Source organism: Lasioglossum baleicum, chromosome 9, assembly GCF_051020765.1.
Source record: "Lasioglossum baleicum chromosome 9, iyLasBale1, whole genome shotgun sequence".
In the NCBI taxonomy this organism is placed as follows: domain Eukaryota; kingdom Metazoa; phylum Arthropoda; class Insecta; order Hymenoptera; family Halictidae; genus Lasioglossum; species Lasioglossum baleicum.
The window spans coordinates 10127650-10138211 of record NC_134937.1 but is presented as its reverse complement, the minus strand read 5'-3'; positions in this window follow the sequence as shown (position 1 = coordinate 10138211).

The following is a 10562-nucleotide window of genomic DNA, read 5'->3' as shown; positions in this document are numbered from 1 at the left end:
CCAACGCGACGGACGTCCGGGCACCCGGCTTGCAACTCCCCGCCCGCCCCCTTTCCACCGCCGACCTCCGGTCCTTCCTCAAGAGCGGATCATTTGGTCTCCTTGTTTCTTCTAATTGAGGATAGCTTCTTTCTAGACGCTTTGTAATTCAAATCTCGGACCCCGCTCCGCTTTTTCGTCAACGGAAAATGTGGAGACGTGCGCGTACCATTTGGACGAGCACGATTTTCACGTGATTTTATATAAATCGGTGTATATTGATTGCACTTTTCAAGAGTATAACACTTTAAAAATGTATCGCGAAGTTCTATGTCTATATAGGTTTACCGAGAGTTAGAGGAAGCAAGGGGTGCAGACTCGAGCACGTGGTTCAATATTATAATATATATCTCGGCGATCCAGCATCGTTGCAAAACTACAAGATCGAGGAAAAAAATGTGTCCTTTGTTCCCGTTCCGGTGCTCGTGCGTTTCTATTTTCCGGTACGGTCCCCGATGATCTAGAGGAGCGGCGCCCCGGAAAAATGCGTCTGTGAGATCCTCCAAGTCGGAATGATATTGAATCGTTCCCTCGTGTCGGACGTCGGCCGAGCCACCAATATATTTCATAGACGGATACAACAAAAGGACACGGTATCCTCTCCGAGAGACCTCTCGGAGAGATTAGTATGCTCGTATCTGCATGCCGCAAGATCGTATCTGCCGCGAGCGCGGCCCTTTGTGGGTTTTTGTTTGCGTTGCGTACGTATTTATGCGAGCGTCCTCCTCCTCCTCCTCTTTTCTTTCCGTCTTTCTTTCTTTCTTTCTCCGGCCGCCTCCGCTTCCTCGGCCAAGAGACGGCTCTTCTTCCTCTCTTCTTCTTCTTCTTCTCCTCCTCTCTTCTTGTCTGTTCTCTTCTGTTTCGCCGTCCCATAACCGGGAACACGCTTCCTCGTCGACGTCCCGAATGATTTGCTTCGTTCGGGTGATCCTCCGGAGAATTCGCTGCAGGAGGACGCTGAATTTTCAATGATGCATCAGGGCTCTCCCTCTTAACTGATACAGTACCATTATAGAGACTATTCTCTTACTCGGTTTTCGTTCTTTTACTCTAAAACAATCGAAGAATGTTCAAAAATTGATTTTTAGCATTGCCCTAGGGATTGAAACGTCGCGTCGTGGAAAGATTTAAATTAAATAAAATTTCGTTTCTGCTCCACGGTAATCGGAGCCGACTTTCTGGACGCGTCTCGTAACTCGGTGCTCGTACAAGACTGGGTGTCGTTCAATATCCAGTATCCAGCTAATTTCGAGCATTTGCATGTCGATACAGAGGGCGGTAGGCGGGCGGCGGGGTAGCAGTTTCAATTTCGCAACGGCGATCCAATCATGTAAATCAGGGGTAGCATTATTAGTGGCGGCAATCGAACTCTCCTAGGGCGATAGAGAGGAGTGGTCGGTCAGAGGGGGTGGTTTGGAACGGTTCGGAACCGGAGAGAGAGCCCGGTTACCGATCCGAAACGAAGGCCGAACCGGCGTCCAACTAATCCTGGGTTTACCTAATCGCTTGCTCCCTTCCTCCTTCGTGAATCGCGCGATTCCGTTGGTTCGCAAAGCGGCTTACCCTTCTCCACCCCTTGGATTCGGAATCGCTCGAGAAACGATGCACCTGCGATCGAGAGATCGCAATCCACCGATCCTTCGATCGTGGATCCTCTCCGCGGCAGAAAGTTCCCCGAAGGCCAACGACGACGACGCACTTGTTGAAACTGTATTTTCGTCGAGCGAATTCATGTGCACCGCGAGCCCGTTCGAAACCCGAATCGCCATCTTCGTCGTTCCGAGGTTGATTCATACCGTACCAGAGCAGTTGGCATCGGCCGGACGATTTGTCCCGCCGACAAATTGGTATACAATGCCTCCTCGCCGGTGCTGATGGCCTCTCCGACCGGTGATTCATGCGGGCCGACGTACCTGAAGAGGAAAGAGCCGGCTCGCCCGGTCCCCAAGCCTTCCGACCCAGACTTTTCGATAGAGCAGCTTAGGGAACCCATATTTCAAAGGCTATTTCGACTCTGTTGCGTGCTGGACAGCTCGGGTAAATCGATATTTTCGCTCGACACCGGAATCTTGGCGAGCAAGACGTTTTTATCCCAAGCAGGAATCTTTTCCATTTCGATTAAGAGCTTCTAAATTAATAAATCGGAAACCACGTGCATCGTTTTATTACACGTTTATAGTGTTATACAAATTTTGTTAGCTCGAGGTAAGGTGGAGTGGAGTAAGTCCGCCCTAGTTTTTGCAAAGTTGGACTTTAGAGTGCTGTATTTTCAGGCTGGTATGTAAAAACTTAACGTTCTTGGTATCAAACTCTTGCCACAGTTATTACTGATGAATTAGTATTATGTAGGATTCTAATTTTGCTTGAAAATTATCATTTTGATAGGATATTGTACAAATTGCCCCGAAAATGGGGCAAGTCCGTCTCTGAGAGTTAAAAATGCTTTCGAACCTTGTTGAAAGTGTTATCGGGCAAGAAAATAATGATTAACAAGCCTGCTGTAAAATGCTTCTTATTGCATTAAATTATTTTGTTTAGTTTTGTAGTTATCCATTTTTAAACAACCAAGTACTTCTATGAAAGGGGATACAGTGATATTAAAACAAAGTTTAAAAATGCTTTCGAACCTTGTTTCAAGTGCTACGGGGCAATAAAAGAATTATTATCAAACCTGCTTTATTAACCATTTTATTGCATTAAATATATTGTTTAGTTTTATAGTTAACCATACGGTACGGACTTACCCCACCGTGATAGTACGGACTTGCCCCGTGTAGTAATATTTACGGGGCAAGTGGTTTTTCTCAATAAATTTTTAAAAATACGATAAAAACAGTTTACTTAATCTAAACCTAAGTACATCAATAATTGATGTACTTACCTAAAATAACAACACAGAATAACTATTGCACATTCAGGGTAATCTCAAAGTTGTACGTGTTCCTCGTACGTGACTGTTTAGCATTGGTTGATATAAGCTTTATTCTTGGGCGACATCTATGTATCATACAATAGTTCATACTAACTTATACTACATTAATACATACGAGCTAGAGAAATTTCGTTCATATTATAATAAAAATAACCAATTAACGGACTTACCCCACTCAATCTACTGAAAATTTCAAAGATGCTTCTATAGAAAAAGTTTCTTCATTTGACACTGTATCATTATTAAAATTGAGCAGTCTAAATATATATGCTGTTCTGTGATTTTTCCAAGGCAGCATGTTGATGTCGAAGTTAAAGTTGATTCTGCCATCTTCAAAACCACAAGGTATAGAAAAAATACTGAAAATTACGAAGCAATTCGTTGCCCACCTTGGCTCCGGATGAGTCACCTGCCGAGCGAAGTTTTCCGTCTCGGAAGACTCGTTTCCGGGATATATGACAATGCGAGCTCGCGAAACGGCGAAAGAAGTCTAATGAGAAACGTTTAAGCGGAATCGCGAATATAAATCGAGGCTCTCGCGAGCAGGTGGCTTCGTCGAGCCGCGACGCGACAAGACATTGCCATCACGTTCGTCCATTAGCTGGGAAACGTCGTCGACTCGTCTCGATGAGCATCGCCGGCTAATGATTTTCCGAGTATCAAGCTTAAGCGGACGAACACGCGTGTACGCGTAGTCTTTCTTACACGTGTGACCGTGGGAGACCGGAAGTAGAAGATCGGCGATCCGGTGTCCTCTATACCGACTGCCCCACTTGCGGCTCACTTAGCCTGATTATGCACACGCTTACGTAATTGAAAAGACTCTTAGCACCTCTCTCTAGTAACTCAAAGGAAATGTGAAACTCGAGTCTTCCTTCGAAGATACAAGGTCTTGTGCGCGAAATGAATGCGTCGACGAGACAGTGTTTTATACAAGTTCCTACCCACGCACAGGCAAAGCAAAATCAAAAGATATTTTCGTTTCGTGTCTTTACAACTTGCTGCGACCGTAAACAGAGGAATTAACACGACTGCGAGAAAAATCTGAGATCGTGCACACGGGCGAGCATCGGCAAAGATGATCGCGAGGGTCCGGGCCCACAAATTGTCTCCTAGTATCGTCCCTGTAGATCGAACAGGCCCTAACAGGCTCGTCCGCGAATAATCGTTGGCCAGATGTCTTTGTTTCCCCGAGAATCGTCGGGTGTAACAGATTCGGCCGGCGATGGGCCGGTAAAGGGGTGGCTGAGGGAGCCAAAAAAGAGAGAGAGAGAATATAAAGGACAAGAAGGGAGAAAGATAGAGAAAAGGAGCTCCTTAACTCGAGCGTTCATCTCGAAGGATCGAGATTCGGGGTAGGAAGAAGCCGGTTCGGCGACCGATCCTCTTCGTGGCTGTGCTCGCGGTGGGTCGTCCCGATCCTGCCGGCGATTCGATCTCTCGAACTCGAGTCGATTCCGGGAAATCGGGGGAGACGACGGGCGCGTGTCTTCCGACGAGGATGTGGAGGAAGCAGGAGGAATAAAGAGGAAAGGAACGAGGATGAACGGGTAACGAGCCTCCGGTCACGTGTACCGCGTCGGACGTCGAGATGTCAGATCTATCGGCGCGTGCTCGATGGCGCGTGTCCTCGCCTGCTGATCAGCCACCATCTTGCTGGCTGTCTGTACTCTTTGCATATCGCCTGGCACCTCCGTGGAAACTATTACTCGTGATTTCTCCCACTAGCCGGCTCACATCTTCGACGAATTCGGCGATCTTCGGGAAACGCCGATCTACTGGACCTAGTGCATCGTGGTCCATTTCGTCAGAAGATTTGTAAACTATTCGACAATTCGCTTGCAAGAACTGGATGCTTTATTAATATGAAATTTGCAAAAATTTACTGGGCCTAGGTATTCTGGAGAACATAGAAAAAATTTCAGCTTAAAAGATTTTCACATCCGACTCGAACAGATTCGAAATTTCGCGATTAAATTTACACATAGCCTGCGTCCTTAACACGCGAAGGTGTCGCGTAGTCCTCGTCCAGGCCGCTGAGGTGTTTAATTGGCGCCATATTTCGCTTTCGAACAAAACCGTCGGGCCGCGATATTTCTTTCTTTCGCGGCGGCCTCGTTACACGGCCGAGCACGGCCGTTTGGATCCCTGAGCTGTTGTCCGGCCGGCGAACGCGGGGATATGTCGAGGAGGAGTGTTTTATTTCCTGCAATTGCGTCAAGGAGGTGTGTTGCTGCAGAAAGAAACGAAGAAAAAAAAATAGCGAGAAAGCCAGGTAGAAACGAGAAGAGACGGTGGGAGCAAGAGAGAGAGAGAGAGAGAGATAACGCCGCGTGGCGTGCCATTCGGAAAGTTTCGCGGGCCGCGGATGCACACAGGATGCAGGAGGTGTCATTAGCATAGCGCGGAAGAGCCGTGCTTTATGATTTATTCGGCCCCTTCTTGTTAGTCCCTCCTTCCCGCTCGTAATTCCAGCTGCACGCCAGGTAAACACGACCCCGGCTCCGCAATCCTATGTAGATCCATCGCGTACGATCCGAGAAATTCACTTTCCCGATACCCCGATCACCGTCGATCCGTATTTCGCAATTGCGATCGTTCCAACAGCTGCAACCTCCCCGAAGGTAGCACTTAACACCACTCCAAACACCGGGGCTAATCTCGAGAACCCCGCCGATTTCTATCGCGATGTGTGTTTAGGCCGTTGCGCCGCCTATTCTTAGCTAATGTTAACCCGATGCCTAATATTAACGTAATACCCAATGACAAGAGATGTGTGTTTTACTGCCACGGGCGGGACTAATGATACGGGAGCCTCTGGAACCGGCCTCTCGTGTCACCGTTCCGTTTCCTGAGATTGTTCGCGGAACACGGATCCCGGAACCTGTGGTTTAGCCTGATTGCTTGAACACAGGCTTCGCCGATAGATGATTCGACGCCGACCTATCGTGACTCTCTATCTCTTCATTTGCTTTGCTCTTCCCTCGGATCAGCCTCTTCTGTAGAAATCGCTGTTCATCTTCGACACATCAAATATTTGCCTTGGCCGGTGTGTGGGCGTGCTTCGGTAAAATTTCCTTATACGTGTCTTGGCATATTGCTGGAGATCTTTTCCAATTAATCTTCAAACAATATTCCCAGTAGATCCGCTGAAATACTCCTCAACTTGAGGATAGAAAGGAAGAGTCTTTAAAAAGCCAGTTTGATGCACGGGTTTCTTTATTTCCCGGACGTGGCCGATGGCTCCCGGCTCGGCTGGACGAAAGAACGATGGGATACGCACTGATTGCTGGAAATTGGCCGGTCGATTGTTCAGGTAACGGAGCTCGGAGGTATGGCCAAACACTCCGATCTGACACCAGCATTCTCTTTCACATCGCGGTCACAATGTTATCCGGCGCCATCGAGCCTGCAATTTCAATCCGACGCGACTGAAACACCGCTTCCTAGATCGGGGAAATAATAAGCGACGTTATACGTATCCGGATCGTGCAAAACGAGGTGTAACTGGAATCACTTGAGGCATCCGCTCAAACGAGCTGTGACTGCCGCCGCCCGGAGAGATTTTTATCCGGCGGCCGCGTCAGAGTCTTTAATTCCTCCGGTGATCTATGGCCGAGATATCGCGTCCCATTATTCCCCGCCGGGCGGCGTGACATTAACTCCTACGACTCTTGTTAGGGCGAATCGTACTTTCAATTTCCGCCACGGAAAATCCACTCGGCTTCTGCCCTCGAGATACCGCAAACGTTTCTATTAAACGTACACTCCATTGAAATTTTTTCGAGCGTCTTCCTACACCAATTCTTAGGAGGTCGACCCCTTCAACTCATTTAACTCATTTACGGTTTCAGTGAGTAGAACTTTCTTTGCAGTTGATAATTTCCTAAAAAAGGAGAAAATTTATTGTATATGCCTAAATGTTCTCCGATAACTATAGTATACATTAAGAAAACCAAAATAGAATTTCATCTCGGTTTAAAGGAAATTAATAACATATATTATATTTATTAGACTCTGTTCAGAATCTTCATCACGAGTTTGACACGATATTGTAGGGCGAGGGGTTAAACCTGAAACAATTAAGCGTCTGCAAACGATCACAATAATAATGGTTACAATCTTCAACATTAACTTTCGTTAATTCATTATTTTTCGGTCACTCGATAAATAGATTAGAAATTCTATGCATGTCGCTAGAGAATAAATTTTTCCGTTTGACGCCTCGTTTTCGAGAAAATCGTGTGCGGCGGTTTGCGCGCTGGGAAGTCGATTTTTTGGGAGAGTCTCGGTAAATTCCGGCGGTAGTGAACCTCCGCGTCCTCCTCGGAGTTTAAACGATTAACGCGGGCGGTTTCCCGCGAATAATCGATGTCCCCGATGTCCTCGGCCGTACGGCAAAGTTCTCGGGGATCCAGCCCGGTATTTCACGGGGGATTACGCGGCTTACGTTTTCGTTCGATCCGCTGCCACCCCCATCGCGCCGTCAGGAATTATCGGCCGCGTGTCGATTCTATATTTCTCCCCTCGTAACAGCCGCGGCTCTCTTTTTCTTCGCGTACCCGGCCCGAGGAAACGTACGACAGGTCCCTCCGTTATCGTTCCGCACGCGACTTTGTCGCTGCTTTTTTTTATTCCACAGGTTTTTCATCTCCGCCGACGATTTATATACATTTTCGTCGATCCGCCGCTGGCCGAGAGCCGTCTGCTCGATTACAGATAACCGCGATTCGATCAAACACGCTATCGGTATCGGCCCGCCTGCGGAGAGATACTCTTGAAACAGGCTGATTGGATGCCTCTGTGGATGCCTCTTTTTAAGATTACCAGATATCCGGACCCGTTGATGCTCTTTTGATCGACGGGAAATTCAGTTTAAACTTGGACGCGACGGAATAACGAATGCCATTTTCTCTTTGTTGAGGGAGGAAGTTCTTCGTTTTTGGCAGACAATCGGTCTTTGTGGAGGATCTTCTAGTCTAAACCTTTAGAATGTCTCAAATTATACAATGTTTTCGAAGTTATCGAGTATTGAATATTTTCTGTTCTGAATTCAAACTTTATAAAAGCTATTATATAAATAGTCTGCAATGGAATTATTAATGATCGCCCCTTTCCAATCCTAATATTATCCCGATATTGCGGAAGGTCTTCAATATTTGGACAAAAAATTATTGCAGAAGAACAGCGATGTGTGATGCTTCTAGTTTCGAAGGACAACGATTGTCACCCACGCGACTGGGTTGAATAATCGACGACTAATCGAACACCCTGTATCTCTAGCTGCTCCTCCCAAGGCTCGCCTTCGTCATGCGTGAGAACCTTTAACGTCCGCGGACTATCGAGTGATTTGTGCGAGCCTTTGTTCCGCGTACTATGTTGCGCGAGGTCGTGGCCTATCGACGATTCTCCTCTTTATGGGTTTGTTCGGTGGATCGCGATTAATCCTGCTAGAACGAGAGGCTTCGCCGGGCTGCGGACATTCCTTGGTGTCTCTGCGAGGATTAAAGGGGTTATTCTTTGAGCGTGTAACGGTGCATCCGAGCATTGTCGGCTGGTGTTTTAAGCACGGCTCGAAGATATATTGTCTTTTTGTATTCGACTATGGTATTGTGGATACTTTTGACGACTGTAGGCGCGGACCGTCTTGGCTACACTCCTACTAGATTCCACGCTACCCCTATAAGGAATGTTCATAATTATTCAAACTTCAAGGATTTCTTGCTTCATCTCCTTCCATCGTCTTTCTCTTCACATCAACAAATTCAAACCTGCCCAAACCAACCCAAACAGACCTCGAGATTTCAACTCCGTGACAGAACGTCGAATGTCGCGGTGCATCCGGTGCCCGGTATCATAATCGAATCTCCCGGCGGATTAATTAGTACATCGCGGCGGCGGTTTCTCGCGCGTCGCCAGGCATCTTTGCGGGCCCGAAAGTCGGCGCAAAAAGGAGTAACCGATTTCACGGGTCCCGGTATCTGGCCCCGGGGTCGCTGTGTGGATGCCATATGTGCACGAAACTATGTAGCCGTTGGGTATATAGTTGTCTCCTCGTGGGTACTGATTAAGCCAGCCGGAGGCACGGCTCGGCGGCTCAGGCTTCGAAGCAGCAGCCGCAGGAACAGCAGCCGGAGCAGGAGTAGAAGCAGCCAGCCAGCCAGCTAGCAGCAGAAGCAGGAGCATCGAGGAGGAAACAGCAGCAACCAGCAGCAACTGCATCCAGCTACCGCGGGCTCTGATGTATGCGAGCGATACAGATATCTCCGGGAAGGAATTTGCGTTGAATTAGCGTATAATCGGCGGGCCGATCTGCTCATACGGAATCCCGCGGCCCCGCTTACACGTGTCCCGAGAGCTGTATTCTCTGCGCGAACACAATATTTAGTGGCCGTCTCTCGTGGTCCGGCCTGGTTCGCCCTTTCCACCCTTCTGCTCCCGTGGGACCCTGTCTCCTTGGCCCGGCTGGTATGCGATTCCCCTTAAAATCCGCGGCTCCCGGCCCAAATACTTTTTTCCCCTCCTGCTACAACCACCCCTCTTTATCTCCGCGTTCTCCCTTCTTCCTCTGTCTACCCGAGCTAGCCGAGTACCAGCCTCGTCAATTCCGCCGAGGCTGATTAAGGAGCGCTATCGCGGCATCGTGCCGGGAATCCGACAACTTCCATATTAAGATGCCACTCGGAAGCCGGGGAGGATTATTCGGCCGCGGGAATATACGAAGACGCGAAACCCGAACCAACCAATACAGGAGATACACCCTCCCTCTAAGCTCGGGCAAAAGACGCGCGCGTTCCCGCCCGCGGGCGCGCTGCGAATACTCCAATACTTCGAAAACCCGCATAATTGGGATCCTTGTTAAGCGAGCTGCCGACCCCGGGGAATCAGGAACGCGACCTTTCGCCGCGAGCTTTCCCGGAGCGCGGATCTCCGCCAACGCCGGCTGCTTTCATCGCGAAATCCGCGGTTTGAATAACTTAACTCGTGTACCACCTACCTCTGCGAACAGGTGAGCCTCGAGCATCGGCTGGTTTTTGCGGTTGTTCCACGGATAACGCTCCAATGAACATATTTCGGCGTCATTGTGTAACGTTACGTTTGGGGTAGTCGAGGTAACCACCGTAGAAGAATGATTTTTGAGGACACAATCGACTTAGGAGAGGATTGAAACACCGAATTTCGTCGATGCGATTCCACGATCTGATGGTCGGCTCCGCGGTCGGAGCCACCGTGTATAGGAGCATCTGCTAAAGAGTGCGAAGACGGAGGCTACCGTATACCCACGGTGCCGGGTCCGCGGGGCTCGGCGAAGGTCCAGGGCACGCAGGGCCGAAGATATATCACGTTGTCGGCCGACATACCATTCTTTTGCGGCACCGCGTCGGCCGACACAGCGCGCGCACCGCGTTCACAAATTAAGGAGCGCCAAAGTCCACGGGACGGCGTAGGTATGGCGCTATCGCGCTTCATAAAACTTCGTTAGCATCGCGGCAAGTAGACGGGTCCGGCGGGGCTCGGTCTCTGGCCGGGCCGCGCGTTAGAACCACTGATGGCCTCGCGGGGCTACCGTAAAAATTCATTTTGTACCCGC